The sequence below is a fragment of the Alligator mississippiensis genome, chromosome 1 (genome assembly GCF_030867095.1).
Source record: "Alligator mississippiensis isolate rAllMis1 chromosome 1, rAllMis1, whole genome shotgun sequence".
Classification (NCBI taxonomy): Eukaryota; Metazoa; Chordata; order Crocodylia; family Alligatoridae; genus Alligator; species Alligator mississippiensis.
The window spans coordinates 208018008-208040748 of NC_081824.1; the positions used below are offsets into that span (position 1 = coordinate 208018008).

The 22741-nt window shown below is 42.2% G+C and overlaps 2 long non-coding RNA genes across 5 annotated transcripts in view; one reads left to right on the forward strand and one right to left on the reverse strand.

Moving 5' to 3' along the window:
* Positions 1-22741, forward strand: part of LOC132246413 (uncharacterized) — a 123263-nt gene that overhangs the window by 24762 nt on the left and 75760 nt on the right. The gene's annotated exons all lie outside the window — the stretch shown is intronic.
* LOC132246298 (uncharacterized) lies at positions 12461-15719 on the reverse strand. The gene is made up of 3 exons (XR_009457653.1): positions 15663-15719; positions 14882-15096; positions 12461-14721 (listed from the first exon to the last, which is right to left on the reverse strand). It is a non-coding gene; the product is annotated as an uncharacterized LOC132246298 (long non-coding RNA).

A 22741-nucleotide genomic window follows, 5' to 3' on the forward strand; every position in this document is an offset into this window, starting at 1 on the left:
TGTTCAGCCCTTTGTATATGCAAACTCTATACAGTATATTTTGTTTTTTTGCCAGCAAAACTGTGGAATGCCGTGCAACATCTACTGAAGAGCTTCACAAAATGTGAAGAAAATTCAGTCTGGTCTAATCTGGAAGTGACCTGATTTATGTCTTTTAAAATAAACTTTTCCATTCATCCTTGGAAGACATCCAGATAAAGTATTAGCAATCTCACTCATAGGGGGCTCTATCAAAATAAGCAACTTGTACAGCAAAATGTTATTAGCAGCGATGTGCTATTAATATTTTAATGAAGTTCTCCCATGAAATTCACCTCTCTATCCTTTAGCTTATGATAAATTCTGAATGTGGGGGTCTAAATATTTTGGAGGAGGAGGAAGGATGAGGTTTGGGTCATCAGGAAGAGGGAGGGCAATGATCTCCCCTTTGGTTTTGTGGCATACTATTACTGGCTGGCTGCAGGGGGCCCAACTGGCTCCTCCAGTATGTGACTGAGTTTGTTATGATGATGTTAGTTCATTTTGGATCACTGCTGTGGTCTCTCTGTTTTCAGATAAAGAGCGGTTTTTAAGGGGAAAAAAGGACTGAGAGACCAAAATAAAGGTAATTTCTCAGTTAAAGGGAACTACAGATGTGGTAATAGAGTATGTTATCAATTGAGTCAGTTCAAAAAAAGATTTCAATTGATGTGACCACAAAACCTCAACGAGGCTTACTTGAAGGATTGTTTTTATTTATGCCCATGAAGTTCTGTGGCTGGAGCTCAGTGGAGCTCTGACTTCTCTTCAGCAACATCCTCAACTTCTATGAACCCTGCCATACCCTTATGCTTATATAAGGGTCACAGCTGAGAATGATGTCAGTGTCCTTGCACTCAAGGTGTGGGAGAGCTCTTGCAAGTTGTTCGACAGCAAGCTGATTTGTTGGCTAAGGATGGTAGAGCCTTAAAGGAAAAAAATACAAAGAAATCAACCTAAATGAAAATGTTGATTGAGGGCATCATCGTCTGATTCTGGTGATGATCTACACAAATGGAAGGGGACTTGACAGCAGAACAGAACAGCAGCACAAGTTGAACCAGATGGTCCTGCTCTGGTGAATATTGGCTAAAACAGATCTGGAGTTTTAAATGAAAGTGCCTATTGAAGGAATGCTTACCTTTAAAATCCCAAAGTGGTTTTTGATGTCATCATTGTTTTCATTTTAGATCTGTCCTTAAGAAGGATAAAAAATGTCACAGTGATGAAGGAGAGGAAAAGAATGTAAAATCAAACAAAAAGTAGAATCCTGAAAAAAACAGTGGAGTAGTGTCCTTAGTTCAGTGTTTGCCATTAAAAGTCAATCACCATAGTTATTTCTCATTTCTATATATAAACATTGTATTTTTTATTTTCCATGTATGGGATCTTACAAGTGTCTCCTGAGACATGGAAGAGTAATCCATGTCCCAAGTCCCAGTGGCCATCAGGGCAGTTTTTCTGTCAAAAGCTGAATCTTAGTATGAGAGTTTTTTTGGATTAAAGAGCCCCATATGTATGTTCAGGTTTATTAGGGATAATATCAGGTTTATTAGGGATAATTTTTTGTTCTGTTTTGTTTTGTTTTTCCCCCCCCCTGAGCTACTAGACGAGGGTGGGGATGGGGAGAATGCAAGGGATAATATCAAATGCTCTACTCTACTATATCCTATCCTATAGGATACTATACCCTAGCCAATAGGATATAGAAATGTTATAGCTGACCTCTAGTGGCAAAATGGAAGTACTGCCTGTCTTTGGATTCTAAAAGTAAAGACATGTTGCAAAACAAAGGAGAAAATTGTAAAGACTTTAATAAAAAGTAAACAGTAATAGTTGAAATCTCAAAGTAACAATCCTCAAGTAAAAACATTAAATACAGAGCACAGGCAGATTATTTTAGGGGGAAGCTGTATTTCAGAATTTTCATGTCCGGTGACGTACAGAAGAGTTCTACAGTCAGTATCTCATGATGATCAAAGAATGGTTAACAGAAGCATTTGTGAGAAACTTACTAGGGTGAAAATTTTATTGGGAGAAAATCAATGAGAGGAATTATTTCTCCTGGATATTAAGGTACCTTCTGGACAGTGAGCAAAGGTAGACAGTCCAAACTGCAATCTTGGATCTAAATCAGATCCAGAATTCCCCAAAGTTGAGGGATGCTTGGATCTGAGTTTGGTTGGTTGGTTGATTCAGCTCATTTGCGACAGAGGGACTGACTGTGAACCAGCTTCAGATCTGAATTTTGGGAGCTAAATTAAGAGTTGGGAGTTAAGATGGATGACTTTTTTGGTCAGTCTTTACCACATGGAACAATCTTTTCATGGCAGAAGAACAAGCTAGGGTATCTAGTAAGTCCTCTTCATCTCTAATTTGTGTGGATCTGTGAAGAGTATTCTAGGTGACTGAGAAAGGAACCTTCATGGATGGAAGGAGCCAGAACTATGTGATGCTTGGAACAGGTTGAGCTAGAAAGGAAGATAGTTTCTTCTTTGTAGCAGCCACATTGTGTAACATAATGCATGCAGTGAGTCCTATTTTTCTTTTAAACTGGCGTTAATAGGGAATAACTCTCTTTAAGTCAGTTTACCCATGTAAAATTGGCATAAATGACAGGAATCAGTCAGTCATTTGGGAGATATAAATGTTGCAATAAGCTACTATGTAGCTTTGTTCATTAGTGCATCAGAACCATTAACTAGTCCTATATGTTAGAGTTACTAAAGACATATATTCAATTCTTATGATCTTAATGAAAGATATAATTCCATTTAGCATTATAAAGCTGCCTCGGGGCTAACTGATACAATTGGAATGTCCCTGGGCTTGCTCGGTATTTTCTGAAGCTGCTGCAGTACGTATACATCCTGTGCTAAATGTGATTTTTGTTGCAAAGTTTGGTTAAACAGAAGGTTGGGTAGGATGAATAATTCAGAAGAAAATCTGAATCCTTCCCAACTTGGCAGGGTCAGGAGCCCTGTGTCCAAAGATTTGTCTTAAGGTTCAGGTTCTGGGAATAACAAAATATTTTAGGTCACTAAGGGTACACCAACAGGGAATTTGGGAGTGGTTGCATTGTTCAGTGTATTTTTAAGATGACAAGGAATGTGTGTGCACATGCATGTGTGTGGGTGAGAGAGAGAAGAGTATGAAAGACTCTTTTGGAGTAGTTAAACATTATCCATTTCTTGTATCTATTAAAGTCAGTATTGGTTATAAAAAGTAGCAGGCAAAATAGGGCAGGAAATAAAGAGAATATTAATTACACAATCAATAATAGTAACTTTTTTACTGACTATAAAATCTTCAAAACATTAAAATAAGAAGGGATAATATCTATCAAGAAAAATAAAGTAAGAGTGCTTCTCAGTCACTTTTTTGTCCATACATATTTACTGGGTGCTACCTCTTCTTTAATTCTTTGTTTTATACTCATCTAATTTTTTCTCTAATAATTTAATGTTTATGAAAGATCTTGGGGTAACATGGGCACAAAAGTCCATTGCTAACATACTGAACTTGTACACATGCACATACACAGACAGGCTTCAGGTAGTTTTCATTACACTGTCTGTCTTACATCTAGTCTAGCTTTCACACTGTATGGAGGGGGATCAGATTTGTGGTCAGCAAACTAATTGGGGTGTTATGCATTCCTTTCCCTCTGTACTCCATGGGCCATGATGGAAAGGAAATATAGCTCTAAGCTGTTTTAGTGTCTTTTATGGACAGGCGAAGTCCCGTTAACATGTCTTTGAAGAAGCTGAACTGGTAGGGATGGATCTGTAGGGTCTTACATGATTTACATGGAGTCATACAACTCTGCTGAGAGGCTTCTACCCTCCTATGGATCTATACAGCTTTTCCTCAAATGGAACAAACTCTTCCTCTCTCTCTGGTTTGGTGATGTCAGTAAATTCCTGTGGTGAAATCTTTATGGAGATATCCTCCCTCCAACGCCCCCTACCATGGCTTTTAATGCAAGAATGGACAATTTGGGCTTACATTATTAATTCAGTTTCTGTGGCTCTGTGATCCTTGGCTATTCCTGAGATTACCAACAGAAGTGCTATTAGTATTACCTAAGGGTGGTTTTATGGTATGATGATCAGTTAATTTTACAAAGGCCACGTGACAGCCATCAGATGGTAGAGTTCTGTGACGAGTAACCCAGCTTTGATTTGCACCAAAGGCCTAAGGTTGGAACATCAGTTAATTCTCAGTGCTAGTGTTAACTTACCTATTACCTTCTGATCTGTAAAACCGTTCATCTTTGTTTTTCTGAAAGTAAAATTTATGGCATGATCTTTTAAGCATATCACATATGAAACGTAAGTCCTAAGACATTGGGAGTTCTGTGCACCAAGAGCTTGGACGTCTGGATTCCAGTTAAATGACAGTTGAATCTTTAAGCAAATATCTAGTTGTTCAAAACAATGGTATTAGAAAATTGCAGTGATAAAATTATCATTTGAAAATGAGGAAATACTTTGTTAAGTTTCCATATCTATCCTTCCACATGAAATAGTTTCTACTTTTTTCTTCAAATGTTTCTCAAGAAGGATGCCTTCTGTTTTGGTCTTTCCCTTCTCTCTCAGTATTTCCAAGGGGTCAGCTCCCTTTGCTATGAATGAGGAAGAAGATGGCTTTAGTTTAGTATTTGTAATTGAAAGGATCAGCAAAAAAGGTCTCATCCTTGACTAGGGGGTATATTCCCCCTGAACGGCTGTTCTGTTCCCTAATGCCTATTATACCTTCTGTGATATCCCCAACACGAGTTGCAGTTTTCTTCAGACTACTTGCGGAAAATAAGTTGTATGAGTTCCCTCAGTGGGGTTTACAATATCCTTCAGGCATGTGGTAGAAATTGCAGTGCTTGAGCTCTCTGAGGAAGTTTATATTCTCCATCATGTATACTGCCAAAAATATAACTTGCACGAGATTCCCAGCAAAAGCCACATTCTCTTTAAGGCACTCAGTAGAAAGTGTAACCTCTGCTATGGACCTCACTTTAGTTCCAGAGTAATAATAATAATAATAATAAAAAACAAAACTAAGCACAAATGAACTGAGACTTATTTTCTCAAATGAGTTGGCAAATTTCCATGAACACTAGGTATTTGTCTAACTGAATTTACAAGTTCCCCTAGCAGCCCCTGGGAGCTTGGAAGTTCCTTGAACCTAGTTATTGTTTTCATGAAAGTTATAAGATGTGACTGCCCTGCCAGCAAAGTAGGGAAGTTCCAGTGGGTGCATCTACATGTATGCTTTACAACAGAGTAAGCTAATTAGCTCCGCTGTAAAAGTATCACCATCTACATGTGAGCTGGTATTAGAGTCCAGTAAATTAATTAACGCTGCTGTAAGATAGTACTATGGGGACAGTACTATCTTACGGCAGAGTACTTACATACATTGAAATGCATGTGTAGATGGTGATGGACTGGCTGGGGCATGAGGGTGCTAAAGTATGAGGGCTGCTGTTGCTTAGCTTCACACTTTAGCACCCTTGTTCCCCCAGCCAGCCCCTGTGCTGCCCGATCTTGCCACCCAGAGCCCAGGTCTGCCTTTTTGGGCTCCTGCCTGCCTGGGGTTGCTCCACTCTGGCTCAACACGTGGCAGTCCCAGGAGCAGGTGTAGATGCTGCGCCTGCGAGCAGTTGACTCTGGTGCGAATTGTGCTGGAGTTTATTGCTCACCTTAATTGCATGTGCAGATGCACCCAGTAAGTACTACAATGCTAGCTATACTGGTTGAACTAGAAATGTGTTTTAGTTTCATGAATCCTAGTAATTTCTTCATGGAATTTGAGCTCCTTTTGAATCTGCATTTAACTATAGTTTATGGCAGTCACATGTTTTGCCAGCAAAGTTAATGCATGAGACTCGTATGAGTTTCAAATCCTGCTGGTTTCTAGGCAAAGCTTGTAAGCTTACTGAGCCCTGGGATAAAATACTTTTGAGATTTAAAGTCTGTCAGTTTACTGTAAGAGATACTAAACCACAGAAGCCCTGAATTTCAGGGGTAACATACAATCAATGATGTTGCTAAAAGTCCTTGTACGTTTTATGGACCTTGAAATTAATGGTTTATGGAGATTATAAATTTTACCAGTTTATGGCAGAATTGGATATCTGTATGTGTCCTAAAATGAAGAAGAACCAGGAGTTATAAAGTCCAGCTTTCCGCTAGATGATAACATGAATTCTGAAAATCTTGAACAAAAGGATTTAGATGCCAGAAATCTGCCAGCTTTCCCTAGAAAATCCTTCTCTGCCAAGATCCATAGATGCCATTTTTCAAATGAAAAGAGGAAGGATTTTTAGTTTAAGAAAGGGAAAAGTAAACTACAATTGGACTTTACAGAAGGAACTTTCTTGCTGTCTGACCTAGTGATTTGTCTCGAAGATCTAAGTTCAGGATACACTGTCATGGTCACTTACAGTGTTTTCAAAATAATCTTTGTTATTGTTTTGTCTCTGCTTTTTGATATCTTCCCCTAGTCAGACTTGGAGTAAGATAGCAGGGATAAGATCTCAGGAGCAGTTTCTGTTCTAAGATAAGACCCTATTGTAACACTTAAACCAGGGTGATCATGAGAGTGTTTCAGGCCATGTACAGGTGTTACATTTCTACTGTCAGAATTGCCATTCTCCCAGTAGAAATGACAAGCGTACAAGTTTCCACTCAATTTCTCCAGGGGAAGATATGACCCTTCCAGGAGAAGATCTTCCAAGTGTCAACCTGCAAGTTTCTCTTGCAAGTGTGAATGTCTGTATGTTTCCCTCCCAGTCTAACCTGGGAGGGGAGTGAAGAAGCGATGCACTTCCCTAGATCAGGGAAGTTAGTTACCCTATAATGTGCCACTCTGCCCTACCTTCTGCCTGACTAACATAGCTAACTACCTCTCTTTACATAAAACTTTTAAGAAAAAAAACAGAAGAACCCCCCCCACTCCCCAAATCCCTTCTGGCAGACTAAAGCTAGATGAACACTGTCAACAGCCATGTATAGTGTACTTTGGTCAGCTTTTCAGTTTGGTAATTACTGATCCTAGCTTATTCTAATATTATAAAAGCCTTAGTCTGTCCGTTTGTCTGTCCATAATGCTTTATTCATGCTCTGATTGACTGTAGATGGATAGGACAGGCAGCGGAGCGCTGCCATGTCAGTGGAGACTGAGGGGCCGGGGGGGGGCAGGCCAATGGAGATGGCCTGGGCCCCCCCTCCCACTCCTTGGAGGCAGAGGGGGAAGGCGGGGACTGGAGCTCTGCCATAACAGACGGGATGGAGCTGGGGGGTGAGGCCTCACCCCCCCGATCTGCTCCTTGGAGCCAGGGGCTGGATCACCCCCCCCACACCCCCCAACAAGAGCCGGCAGGGAGGGGAGGGGGCAGTTACCAGTAGCCGTGGCCACCACCCCGTGGCTGCTACCTTGTGTCTGCAGCTGCCGCACCAGGTCCACGCCTACAGCCACCCCGCCGGGCCCAGGCCCATATGCCACTGCCCACCGCCATAGCTGGGCCTGCAGGTGCAGGACGGCGGCAGCCACAGGGGGGAGCATGTCTGGACCCAAAGCTGTGTGGGGTGGGGGGGCAGGAACAGGCCCAGGACCCAAAGTGGCGGATAGGGGGGGCAGACGTAGGCCTGGCCCTAGAGTGGCGGGGAGATAAGGGGGGAATGGCCGAAGTGATGGGGGCAAAGGTGGGGCAGTGGACCTGGCCCCAAAGCTGGGTCTGGGCTGCTGTGGTGGGGGCAGGGGCCCTTGGGGTCAGGCCCATGGCGGAGTGGGAGGAAGGAGGAGGGGCGCCCCCAGCCTGAACCTAGGCTGGCGGGGGGGGATGACACAGGGTCGGGCCTGAAGGGGGCAGAGCTGGACTAGCGGGGGGGGGGGGGGGAATGGGGGTGCAAGACTGAACGCTTGGCTCCGTCCCTGCCAGGGACTTTCCCAGATCAAATTTTACAAGCTTGGTCTCTATTCAGGGGTGAAATGTTCTAGGAAACTGGTTTTCTGGAGATGTATGAAGTACAATTTTACCTGTTTTAAAAAAGCCATATGCTCCCCCCCCCCGCAATAGATAACTCAAAAGCTGAATCATAGAACTTGTTGTGTACATATGCCTGAATATGCCATATTCTACAAGTAAGTTTGAAACTATTGATTGAAAATGCTGTTAAGAATTTAGGAAAAACTGGATATGAAACATGGACCACACAAAACAGCTCTAACGAACAAGTTACATTTACCCAGGGTGGCTTCACACATTTGTACACTCTATAAACCCTGGTTATAGGTGTAAACTGTTTTTAAATGCTTATGCCATTTTAATGACTTAAAGCAATGTATGTGTGTAATTTGACTGGTATCAACTCATGATAGCTTTGGTATTTATTTCATTTTAAGGCAGCTTAAATGTTGGCATTTCTAATGTTTGTAAATCAGGTTTTATCATCTTAGTCTTTTTTTTCTTTTTATAAAAATGACAAAAGGGATCAGAAGGCAAGCCATATTTGGAGAGGTTGAAAGAGCTAGGCATGTTCAGCTTGTGGAAAAAAATGCTTAAGAGGGGACATGATGGCAGTCTTTAAATATCTGAAGGACTACCATAAAGAGGAGGGAGAACACCTTTTTCTTTCATTGATTAAGGGGTCAGGACATGGACCAATGGCTTGAAGTTGCAGCAAAGTAGGTTTAGATTGGATATCAGCAAGAACTCTTTCCTGTTAGAACAGTGAGGCAGTGGAATAGACTTCTTAGGGAAACTGGATTATCCATCATTGGAGGTATTCAAGAAAAGGCTGGATAAACATTTGTCAAGGATGTTCTAGGAGTAGCTATGCCTGGAGTGCTTTCTGAAGAGCAACAGTTAGAAACCTAGGAGTCCCCCACATACCCCTGGAGATATTTTTTTATATTTATTAATATTAAAAAACTATTAATATTAAAAAAGTATTAGGAGATATTTGCTCTGCAACTTAAAGCAGGCGGATATTTGAGATAATCTTTAGGCCTGTGTGAAGCAGCAAGTATTTGCTTTGGATTTGGCCAATTCGGAGGGACAGTGATTTGATTCGGTGATTTGAATCACTGTCCCGATTCAGTTCAGCCAATTTGGATCCAAAGAGTTGGCACCAATTTAGAGATTCGGCCATAGACTAAACAGGCAGCAGTCCTCACCATGCCAGACACAGCTGCCTCCAGCTGGTAAGTCTGTTGTGGTGGTTGGAGAGGAGAGTAAAGGGGCATGCGGGGGGAGCAGATCAATGGCCCCACAGCGAGGGAGGGATTGGGGCTGGGACAAGCTGCCCAGCTGGGGTTGGGGGTGGTGGAACTTGGGGATTTGGGCTCCTGTCACTGCGTGGTGCCACACGCCGCTGGTCTGGAAGGGCATGGGAGCGGGTGTTTGTCCCCAGATCTGCATGGGGCAGGCTGGGGCAGGCTGCATTCTGGACGGGTGTTGGAAGGTGCTGGGAGTGGGGGCTATGCCCTCCTGCCACTTGCCCAGCCTCCCTGCGGCTCCTGGACAAGCCACAGCTTCGCCCTGATTGGGCGAGCAATGGCAGGGCATGGTGCCAGGCGCATGCATCTGGATTGGGGAGGGGTCAGTGGCAGAGGCTATGGGGAATTTTAGGGTGGCTGCAGACCCCCCATAGTCCCTGCTCGACTGAGCTCTGCGGGGTGGGTGGAGCCAGGGCTGTGCTCCAGGCTGCAGCTGGGGCTAGCTGCCCGGAGCACAGCCTTGGCTCCACCTGCCTCTTGGAGTGCAGCCTGGCAGTGGGCAGCTAGGGCTAGCCTCCCAGAGTGCAGCCCGGCCCAGCCCGCCCAGCACAGATCCAGGAGCACACACCTGCTCCCATGCCCCACCGGACTGGTGGCGCACGGTGGTGTGCAGTGGCAGGAGTCCTCCTCCCCAAGTCCCACTCCCCCCTCCTCCCAGCTGGGCAGCTTGTCCCAGCCCCAATCCTTCCCTCACTGTGGGGATGTTGATCTGCCTCTTTCTGTCCATCCTCCCCCACATCTACCACAACAAACTTACCAGCTGGAGGCAGCTGTGTCCAGCATGGTGAGAACTGCTGCCAGTTTAGTTTATGGCCGAATCTCCGGATCGGTGCTGAATCTTTTCTGAATCGATTCGGAGGTTTCCAATTTGATTCAGACCTTTTAATTGGTCTCCCAATTTGATTAGGAGATTCGGCCACCGAATCAGGCTGAATCTCCCCTGAATCAAATCAGCTACCGAAGCTTTGCACAGCCCTAATTATCATACTCAGAAAATCAAACACAGCAGCACAATTGGCTTAGTTATGAAATAAGATTAAAGGAGCTGGGATAGGTTTATGGTACAGATAAAGAAAGGAGAGTTCTGGTATGTGGGGTTACACTTGCTCTCTCCAGGTGACAGAGTAGAATGGAAGGTGTTTGGTATTTCCCATGCTTCTGCGCTTTGCTGGTTGCTCAATGGAGCTGGGAAGGATTCTTTTTCCTCTCCTGTTGTTTACAGATGTCAAGGGTTTTTTTTATGTGCCTTAGAATCATCAGGTGTTGGCTATAGTCAAGGTTGGGGATTTTGACTGGAGTTTGCCAACGCTTTGCTGGGACTAAAACTTAGAGGTTCATGGCTGGAGTGTCTTGCCCCTCTGTTTAAGGTCAGACTGATCACCACATTTAGGATCAGAAAGTAATTTTACCCCATGGTCAGACCGGTATGGACTGCAGGGGTTTTTGCTTCCTCTGAAGGGGGTCATGGCCCTATTCCTTAGATCTCTCAAGGGCATTTTAGCAACCATTGCAGCAACAAATGACTGATTACCATTGTCTCCCTGCCTTACCTTGGCAGGTTAGTGTGCTATGCTTTATACTTGTGCAAAAGGGTTGATTATGCAATTTTAGTAATAGGTTAGACAAGGATTTGTGAGGGATGGTTTAGATAGGGGTAGCCCTCAAGCATGTAGTTGGACTAAATGATCTTCCTAGACTCTTCCAGACCTACTTTTCTGATTTTATGATGCTATAAGAACTTGCTATGCAAACTATTCTAATGCAATGTTTAACTTGCTCTGGGAAAAATAAAACAGCATTAATTAAGCTGCATTGTGCATTTGTGAAAATCATATGTATTACTACTATATGCCTGCTTTCTTCCAAACTTTCTATTTCTGTTCCCTTGCTAAAGTTCTGATCTTGCAATGGAATCTTTATGGGTGAAAAGCCAGTTTCAGGACTGGCATTTAAATGAGTAGCTTTGTACTTACTGCGTATATTATAAAATACAGTTCATGTGTTTGAACTTAGGTTTTGTAACTGTGCAAATGGAATGTTGCAATAGCATGTTATATATGTGAACGTTTGTGTTGTATTTATACGTCTAGATAGATGCATGCAGAATTGTGTCTGGTAAAAATGACAGGAATTCTATTGTCTCTCTTTTCCCCAGGCAAAAAGAGAATCAAGAGCTTTTTTCTTAAGCTTCTGATTTAGTCACTGGCTATTAACTAGTTGTCTTTGTCTTTTATTCCTCTTCCTCCATTATTTTTTCAAATGATAGGTGTATTGTTGTTATAGTCTACTGTCATATTCAGGAGAGTTGTGAAGGAAGGGAAAGAAAATGATTAGTGATATGAGAAATCCTGGTAATATGTCCCACAGAAAGATCTGTCCTTCATTGGCTGACACATGGGTTGTTAATCTTTCTCCTTCTCTAGTGAAGGGAGTATGGCAATATATCTTTGTGTCAGAGCAGCCTTTTGTGTCAATAGTTTTTCTTTCTCTGTCTCACTCTGTGCATTAGATTACTTCACTTGTGTGCCAATTATGTAATCTTCTGTGACCATCTTCTATTCTGACGTAACTCTCTCTTCTAAATTCTGTGGGCAGTCATCTTCTGGGTGGCTATTTTACACATGTTTTTCCCATTATATTAATAGTAAAGTCAATTGGCAGTTGTGAATCTTCTTTTTTGGTTGGCAGCTCATTCTCTCTTTCATAATTAGCGAGTGGATTGAATTGCTGGAAGAAGTGAGAGGGCAGATCTCTTGTGAATTGAAAATTGGACTTGATGTGCATGACACTAAAGTTAATTTTGTCAACACTATAGATGCATAAAACTTTCCTCATGTTTTCACTATTTAATTAAAGTTAACTCCTACTTTACAAGCTTATTACTCATCTATATTTCTCAACCGTAATGGTTGCAACTGTTAAAAGGATAATTTAACTTAAAAGCTATGTTGTTAATGCTATGTTGTTAAAGCTAAACTCAAAAGCTGAAAATTTTGCAGTTAAGGATATTAAAATTCATTTTAACTAGTCCACAGTGCCTAGAATTCTGTAGCACACTAAACTGATTTGGTGGTTAGGAGACCCTTGCAGTACCGAGACAGAGTAACTTAGCCCACAGAATCTGACAGAAAGCTCTGACCAGTGATTTTCAATCATACTAGACTTGAGGCATCCCTTGGAAAATGCCAGCTCTTAGCTTTTACTCATTTCTTGACTACAGAAAAATAATACAGAATGTTTTTGTTGCAAAGAATTAGAAAATCCATAACATGTCAAATGCTTTTAGACTATGGATTCCTACTTGAAATCAATGGGTTTATCCAGCTACTTGTGGAGGTGTTTGCACACCTACTGGTGCTAATATTGTGTGTCACTCCTTAAAAGGATCTCATGGCACACTGACTGGTTGAGAATCACTGCTCTAGAATTATGATTATACAATTTTCTATATTTCTTTTAATAGATTTTGCTTTATTTTAAGGGGTGTAGCTAAAATTCTTTTTAGATAAGCTACAGACTTCAATCTAGGATTTTGCCTTAACTGTCATTTGTAAAAAATGTGAGCTGATGTTCCATTCCAAAATAATGACCAAAGGGCTTGATTCTGCCTTTAGATCTGTACATGTGAATCATCAAAAATTGCATTAACCAATGTGTGTGGGTGGTTAACTTTAGCCTATGCATCAAGTTGTTGCTCCTTCAGGATTGTACAGTCATCAAAAAGGGTGGACAGCTATGTGTGTCTTCTCTTTTTGTATTGCTAAATAATCTAAGTGGGAGGTGGAATGACCAAAACTGTGGAGGCCGTAGACCTACGTGCTTGTTACTCAGACCAACTGTCTGAAATGGACATTGGAGGAAAAAATGTCCTGGGTGTAACTTATTTCATACACTTGATGGAATAAATATTGCATGCAAACATCCTTAGCTATGCAGTAAGTAGGAAGGCTGTTAGTTAAAACATCTTTCAATTAGCTAACTAGATATTAGATACTTTTTATAAGATCTTCAGGCAAAAATACAGCAAATTTGTAACATTTCTAGAGAATTTCTTTGTTTCCATAAACAAGGGATTGCTAATTTTTCTTGATGGATTGATCCCCTTTTGTGATGTAGTAACCAGTTTCCTCATGAACCCCATGTGCTATTAAAAGCAATCTCCTTTTTCCCCTCCACTTTTGCCTGAATCCATTCAGACTTCCTCTACGGGGCTCTCAGCTTTGCAGGTGAATTCTGTTCACCTTCTTTAGTAGCAGCAATGGTGGGAGAATGTGGGAGATCAATAGTCTTTCTCTTAAGAACTCCGTTCATTAAGGTGGATCACAGCCAAGTGTTACCACAAGTGTGAAACAGGAGTACCTCCTTGCTAGAAACTACTATTCATGTATATAAATCTCTGGGAAATCACAGGCTGGATTTTCCTATCTACTAAGGACAGTAGGAACAGGAGTAAAGATGTAGCACCCTAACATGTAATCAAGGAAAATTGATATTTCCCCACTCTTTTCCTGCCCCTCCCCTAAATCCCTTGCTGTAGATTGATTGGGTGCTCCCCTTGTTACCATACATGGAGAACTCCGTTCTTGTATTTTTGCAGTCTTCATGGGTAATGTTAATTACAGAGTTTGGACCAGAAAGTAGAGGAATAGAGTGAATGGTTGTGATCCCTGGGGTGGGGACAATCTTAATTGTGACTGCACATTGTAGTACACTATTTTGGTTCTTTGGCATAAACATATTATAATTAAGGAAGGGCATTTCCCTCCCTGTTTTTTTTACCATAAGGGTGGGCTGGGTTGGGAAGAAAGTGTGGAACCCAGGCAGAAATAAACAAGAAGTGGGGAAAAAGTAGATAGTCCCATTCTGCACACTTACTTCAGAACAGAGCCTGGTGACTTCAGCAGGGAGTGCAGGATTTGACCATAAGCTTTCAGCACAGTGGAGGTGAAGGAGAAGTTAGAAAACTAAGCTTTGTGAAGGGGGCAGACATAGGAAACAAGACCTTCATGGCCCCTGCATTCCATATTTTTATGTGAAGCTCCATGCTCAAAGATTCCTTAAATCTATGTATAATTGTGCTTTTAATTGAAATAGGCCAGACCCTGCAGGCTGCACGGACTCTTGTGGGGCTTGGCTGGGGGCGGGGGGAGGGGCGGAGAGGGGCACAGGGTTGGGGCTCAGTGGTCTGGCATCATGTAAGAAGAAGCACTTCAGTCATGTTTCCCTTCCTGCCTCCCAGAACCAGCTGGGTTCTTTATGGGAAGCCTGAGATGCTTCATTCTTCCCCACTTGAACATTCTGGAGATACTTTTTGACTGATGCTGTTTGCAGCAGGAGCCGCAGCACACATGGCTTCTCTATTCTGAAGCAAATGCTACATTCCCAGGGAGCTGGTAAATGGGGTGGAGTTCTTTTTTCCTCCTAGAAATAGGAAGAAAAGAAGAGGATTAGATGAGAGGCCCTAAAACAATCTAGAATTGGATTAAAATGAGTTCAGTGATATTGGCCTTCTAGCTGTTAAACCCACTCATTCACTCACAGTACTCCTGCCTGAGTTGCGTGCCTGGAAAATGGCACTTACCTCTGATATGCTGTTTCCTTGGTAGCCAATTAGGCTTAAACCGGTCTGCTTGTCCCACTCTGGGTAAAATTCCCAACTCCACCCCTGTGAAGTTTACAGTGTATCTAGACTGCACAGATTACTTCCTTTCTATGGCAGGCCAAAGGTCAAACTTTGATCCAAGTGTCCCTGAATTCTGGGGATGTTCAGGTCCAGAATGAAAGAACACTGTCAACCTGAAATATAGTCAGTTAAAAAAAAATTAAAAGCAGTTACAGTACCTGCTCTGCATCCTCTGCAATATGTTGCAGTTTTCCAACCACCTTTTCTGATTTAAAAGAAAATGTTTCTCTTTCCTTTGTTGCTGCATGAAAGGCCCACCACAATGGGGAGAACTCACTGTTTTTGGTAGGAGTAAAACAGTAATACTCATGTTTTTCCTCCAGTTGCTTTTAAATTGTAATCTTAACTGGTTGCTGCTGAAGGCAGTGAAGTCAGTTACAGGAAAAGGGTCTCTGGTGTTACTCGTACAAGCAATTAGTAGAATCATTGTCAGCTAGATCTATGAATTTTAAGATCATTGTGGCTACTAATGTTTAATACAATCTACAGTTTAACACTTAACCCCCCCCACATTAAAGCATGTAAAATAAAGAAGCCGCATGCTCTGATCGCTGTAATTATCGCTGAAGCAGATTTAGCCCTCTCTCGGTTCTTGTGGCTGGACACTAAGGGAATGTACAAGCCCTTCCCCCCACAACCAGCACACTCCCAGACCCATCTGCCCACAAAAGAGACCCACCAGCTCCCCAAATCCTGCCAGGCACTCCCTGACACTCCCCAACTTGCTTGCCTTTAGCTGTCTGGATGAGTAATTGCAATACAGAGCTATTTCAGGTTTAGGCAGCGTAAACTAAATTGCCTAAACCTGAGCTGGGTCTTCTGAATGCTTGTTTGCACCCTAGCCAAGTAGCTTATGCCTCTTCTGTTTGGAAGCTGCCAGGGGCTGTAGCAATTCCAATTGCAGTGGCCAGTGTTGAGATTTGAACAGGCGCAGAATTTCCAGGGCATAGGATTATCCCAACCTGGTTTTTTTTCTGCCACCTTGTCCACAACTTGTCCATGTCCGGCAGAACTTACTTCAGAGTATCTCCTTCTGACAGGCTTCCTGAAGATGTAACACAGTGCTGGTGGAGCTAACTAGCATGATGAATTGGGCCCATTATCTTTTCTGTATCTCTAGCCCCTTTCTTTTGTATTCATTCATCATATTTTGCCTATGAGTGCAGGCTTCTGGAGATGGGGACTTTTATTTACTTGTAATGCATTGCCCACATTCTTGGCATTTAATTAGTAATAATAATAATAATAATGTCTGGTGGATTGCTACTTTAATAGAATTTTTTTTAAAGCATAGCCAACTGGGCAAGAAAAATTAGCAGGATAAATGATTCATAGATTCATAGATGTTAGGGTTGGAAGGGACCTCAATAGATCATCGAGTCCAACCCCCTGCATAGGCAGGAAAGAGTGCTGGGTTTAGATGACCCCAGCTAGATGCCTATCTAACCTCCTCTTGAAGACCCCCAGGGTAGGAGAGAGCACCACCTCCCTTGGGAGCCCATTCCAGACTTTGGCCACTCTAACTGTGAAGAAGTCCTTCCTAATGTCCAGTCTAAATCTGCTCTCTGCTAGTTTATGGCCATTATTTCTTGTAACCCCCAGGGGCGCCTTGGTGAGTAAAGCCTCAACAATTCCCTTCTGTGCCCCCGTGATGAATTTATAGGCAGCCACAAGGTTGCCTCTCAACCTTCTCTTGCGGATGGATCAGTGTTTCATGGGTGGTATGCTTGAAATACTTTTCCACTTTGAAAAACTTTTAATCTCTCGGAGCAAAGTTTAGTCCTTTCATGGTTACACATCGCAAGAGAAAATCCTTGAGGGTCTTTTAAATTCGGGGGGATAGCACCTGACAATCTGGTGGTCCACATTGGTTATCAGAGCTTCCTTGCCTCTATTAGTATGATTTCTATAGGAGCTTTGCTGGCCTCAGGTTAGGAGAAGAGTTGTTGCTGTTTTATGTAGGCATGAATACTCACCAACACAGAAGGGAAGAACACTTTACATGCACAGAGCACCTGCAGAGAAGGCCAGAACAAGCTGTGAGTGTGTCAGAGAAACGGTGGTGTAGAGTTGATATTTACTTTCCTGCTTTCACTAGGTGAAATCTAGCTGGTTAGGCTTCTTGCAATACCCCTAAAATTACCTTTGTCACAAAGTGTTTTCTAACTCTCAGAAATTGTCCAGAATTTATGCATGGAATAGCTGCATGCTTGAAATATTTTTGCTGTGCATTTTTTCTGAGTAGAAAATATGATTTTTTGTGCACTTACAAGGATTGGGCTTGAGCCAAACCTCTAGATATCCAAATGAAGGAACTTTGGATCTGAATCTGAATCTTGTCCTCTTTCTGTGTTATGAGTTGAAATATAACCTCTGATTCCACTTCGTAAAATGGGGATAAATTCAAGATTCATAGACTTATCCAAATGTTTTGGCCAAGCTGCTCTCTATACAAATGTAGTAGGCACTCATGGGAATACAGTTAGGAAGTTCTATTTACCATTTTTGAGCTTCAGTATTGAGTAAAAAGTAATAAGTGAAAGAAATGTCAAATGCACTGTAATTACCTTATTTATTTGAATCTAAGGTGACCCTGAGTATAAGATGACTCTCCAATAATTAGATTCTATATATAGACAATGTATAAATTTGTTATCATTTTCCACATATAGAATCTAATTATCAGAGAGTTGTCTTGAATTTATCTTTCTCCCACTGGTAGGGCAAATTGTGGCTGGGAGGGTCAGCCACTGGGGGCGAGAGGGGGGGAGGGGAGGTTAGAGGCCCCTTTGCCCTCTGCCTTGCCCCTCCACTTAATCCCCCTGCAGCCTTCCTACCCCTGCAGTCTCTGCATCCTTACTGTCAGTCCCTGCTGAGGTCTGTTCCCTCCCCAAGCATAACATGAGAGTTGTATGTGACAATAAGGGAGAAAGGGGCAGGGGCAGAAGCTGCAGAAGGCAAGCAGTGATGGGGCAGGAGGCTGCTGCGGGTCTGACTCTGTTCCTGCTGCAGACCTACAGCACCTGCCTGCCCCCAATGTCACTTTGCCTAGAAAAACCTTGTTAATTTGAAACACTGACTTTGAAATAAACATGCCCTTAGTAATTTGCATATATGCAGTTATTACAAACTTACTTCATCCAGTTTTGATGCATTTCAACTTCTTATGTACTTCTGCAAGTTTCAGCACAAGTACTCTATAAACACACTTTTGAGCAGCACTTTTGTATCTCTAGTGTACACCGTACAAACTATGCCTGATAATAGTCCAAAACAAAAAGGCTCATGATTTATCCTATAGTTCATTCGGCTGGGCTCCAGCCGAATCAACAGCATTTTGAGCCACGGTGACCCAGAGTCCAGCACTGCTCAGTATGTGTATGTACTCCAGATACCACCAACAGAGGATCCACATGTGAATTAGCCCCCACTTGTGACTAGAACCAGGTGTTCTTGTCATGTGTCCTGGAACCCTCCACATTTTTATATGCAATGAGGCATGAGGCTGCCTGGTATGGCTCCATTCCATGGAGGGCAGGGCCACACTAATCACATGTGATGGGTCGATAGAGGGCGTGACAAAACTCTCCTATATAGAAGCTTGGTGCTGTTTGCCAGACATAAGGTTGGTGAAGAAGCAGGAATAATTGGAAGCAAGAAAGAAAGGTGCTGCTCACCTGTGGAAGTGAAGAGGAAATTGAAATGTATTTGAGGTAGTGGTTCACCATGACTTGGAAAAGAGTTGGCACTGATGGGGCCTGAGCACAATGGGCACTGATGGGCTGTGCTAACTTAGCCTTGTGGTAAGTTACTATTGGTGTGTTTGCCCAGTATGGGCCATGTGTTTCAGGGACATGCTCAGTATGGGTTGCATTCAAACAACTTCATAGTTACTACCATGACTGAACACATGTAGCTTCTAGCAGCTGTTTAATGCTAGTCAGTTTATTTAATCGGGGGTGGGGGAGCTATGGTATGTGCATGTAAGACAAGGGGCTTTTTTCCCCATGCTGACTGGAGAAAATCCCTCATCATATTCAAATAAATACAGTAGGTTCGTAGCTGCAGCAATGTACGTGGCTGGGCGCCTAAGGCAAAGTGGAAATGATGACTTCTGGTTGCTGCTATGATCATGAATGTGAACACTTGGCAGCCACCGGGAACCACTCTTAATGACCCCTCATTAAGAGTTTAAAATCCCTTTTGCTACTCTACTAAGTATGTATTAAAATATGGATTGCAGACATGTCCAAAGAGAACACATTGACTGGATTGTTCAGTTGGCTGGGTCTCTTTTCCTTTGAGTGGTACTGAACTAATGAGTTGTTGTGGTATGAATGGATCAAAACCAAGGTTCCTATCACTTGTGGTGATTTAAGAACCCATAACACAGAAGCCCTGATGTTATGTCAAATTGCAGTTTGGGTAATTAATCATCTATGCATCTTTGTGATGACAAATAAATACAATATTCTTTAATTCTTTTATGAAACTGTTAGGTGGTGGTGTTATTTGCTGTGTTCTACCTCAGAGGTTTGTATTTAGTGAAGAATGAAATTCTTGTGTGCATGTTATTTTATTTATAAAATAAAAAAATAAAACATGCACACACAGAATTTAATTCCTCACTAAATATGCTTATTTTATATATAGAATATATATATTGTAACAAAGCTTGTGATTTTTTTTTAAATGAGACGCGCAATATTTGGGAAGGCTGACTTTCACAAACTCAGGAGACTGATCGGTCAGGCATTAAGAGACCATGGCCCTCTAGAAAGGGGAGTCCACAAGGAATGGTTGTTCCTTAAGAACGTAATCCTCGAAGCACAAGGAAGGTCCATTCTGTCCTGCAGGAAATGCAGTCAGCGGGCTGGGATACCTCCTTGGCTCAATAGGGAACTTTTGGAGTTCCAGTTCCGGAAGACTGGAAAAAGCCAGTGTGGTCCCGATCTTCAAGAAAGAAAGGAAGGAAGGAAGATCCAGAGAATTACAGGTCAGTCAGTCTGACACCCATCCTTGGAATGATCTTGGAGAAAATCAACAAGGGTTTCATCAGAATGAGGCTAATGGAAGATAACTTTCTAAGTGCCAGCCAATATGGCTTTGTTGCTGGAAGGTCTTGCCTGATCAACCATGTCTCCTTCTGTGACCAGGTGACACATTGCCTGGACAAGGGAGATGAGATTGATGTAACCTGATGGCATTCAATGTAGAGAAGTACAGGGTGCTCCACCTTTGGGGGCAAAACCAGCATCATACTTATTTATGTTTGCTAGCACCACAACCGAAAGAGACTTGGGGGTCTTGATTAACCACATTCAAAAGGTGCTTGGATGCTTGTCTTGCTGGGATCATTTGACCCCAAGAGACTTCCTGCCTATGGCAGGGGGGCTGGACTTGATGATCTCACGAGGTCCCTTTCAGCCCCTAATGTCTATGAAATCTATGAAATATAACTACAAGATGCTACTATAATTTCCTTTACCCTGATATTGTGGGTTCTTCTCACAAGTATTTTATGAAAAGAATATATTACTGAAGAATCTACCTTATGCAAGAAGACAAACTAAAAAGTACCCTCCTCAAATAACTCCTTGCTCTTCCCAGTGCCATTTTAACGCACTGATCCAATACAAAGGCAGGCAGGTGTCCAAGGCAACTCCCCTCAAAGGTAATGCTTTATTTTTAACAGACAGCTGTCAGGTTTTGAGGTGGGTTAAAATATGGCAAATACATAGTTCTTACAATATTCTAGCTCTTTCTGATAATATCATACATTCACAGATGCTTGTTTAGATGCTGAAGGCAATGCATTAGGAACTGATGGTGACTGATTATTATCCAATCAGTTCCTGATGCAGTATCTGCGACATCAAAAACTCTGGAGTGGCTTAGGCTCTACCCTAGATTTTGAGATGCACATCCTCTCATTTAATATTTTGTTGTTGCTTTTAAACTTTACAAATACTTGAAAATAAAGAGTGGGGAAACTGCATATGCCTACCCATTTTTAAGGAATGAGGTTGCTTTTCTTAAAACAGAATGGATAGTTTATTTCAAAATTATATTTTAAACAGCAGTCCCTGCAAGCCTTATTCAGTGGCAACATTTATTTTTTCCCAGTTGTCTGTGGGTAGAATAGTTTAAGGCAAATTAGCCAGCAAGTGTTTTGCTTCCCTAAAATGCTGTAACCATAAAGCAGGAAATTATATAGGTTTTTAGTAGGGGAGTTTTGCAAATCCACTTAGCTTTCTAATGGTGAAACTCATGCAGAATTGTATCTTCATGACAGTGTGTACGGGCTTTTTATAAGTAGTCTCCTGGCAAAGACAGTTGCAGACCTTGTGTTATGATCCTTTTTCTTACAGAATTGCTGGAACAAACAAGAATGCTTCTGTTAAAATGAATAATCAGGTTGGAGACCAAGGTTGCAGTAGCCAGCCTATAAGTTTCCAGGGCACAGAAATGTGCTGAGTTTATCTGTTGCTTTGATAATAAGTATAATAAATGTTTGCTATGCTGAGAGACAAAAACATGTCTATGATAAGCAAAAAGTGGCTATTAACACCAACCTCAAAAATATGCTTCCATATGTACCACTGATAAAAAGAGTGTGGTGAGGGTATGTCTTACTTCACAGCTGAATTAGCTGCTTTTAGCATTTCATGTGAATGGGTCCAGGATGAAATAATCCCATGTGTATTGGAGCACAAATAACACCAGAAAAGACAGAATGCTGTGGGCTGGTAGGCAATGTTTCTAGTGCCCACCATTTAATATTTATTACTACTGGGACCCAGCTCTTCTGGCTGATGGTGCAGGTGCTGGTACAAATGAACTCCCCTACATCCCTACGCTTATCACAAGGGTTCCTAGTTTTCTGTGATAAACCCCCCAAAATTCTCTAATAAAAACACATAAAAATCCACATTTTTCCATGGCAACCTTCCCATCCCCAATGCGGATGGGCTGAGGGGCCCTGGCCATGGCCTTGCTCCTTGCTGCTGATTGGCCAAGGAGGCTGCCCTTCAGGCAGCCTTGCCCCTTATTGGCTGAGAGGCTGCTGTTAATGCGGCCCCACCTCTTGTCATTGATTGGTGGAGAGGGGCAGGGCCACATGATAGGTAGCCAATCAGTGGTGGAGGGAGGAGGACACAGCTGCTGTCTTGGCTGCTTCCATATATATTGGTAGCTTCTCTCCCCCAGAGGGCTGCCATAGTTGCTGTGAGAACTGCTGACTCCCACTGGGGAGCTAGTATTTTATTTTCATTACATTGTTTTTTTCCCCAGAAGATTCTGAAGATTCTCTGTAATAACACAAATTCTATTTTTTTTCTTCATTTTTCCATAGCAAATGGATTTCTAGGATCCCTGCTTATCACAGTGCCTTTGATCCAGTTGCTATTTTGGTGTGTGTACAGAAGTGCTCCATGCACAGTTTAAAGTGCTGGAATTTAGAGCCCTTTTTCTAGTACTATAAAGTTACAGTGCTCTTAAACATGACAGAAGTGCAGTGTGTGTGCGTGTTTGGGGGGGCCTCTGGGCCTCCCTGCACTTTCCAAGCTAGGAGGCAGAGGGCGTTCTGCAGCCTCCTGGGGCTTCTCCACTGGTCAGAAATTTAAGCAGCCTATAGAAGTTATTTAAGCATTGTAGGTTGCTGTAAAAATGCTGTAAAATATAGTGCTTCAAATTTAATAATGCATTTAATAAGGGTTAATTTAAAGTGCTGTACCCATTTTTAAAGTGCTGTCAAGT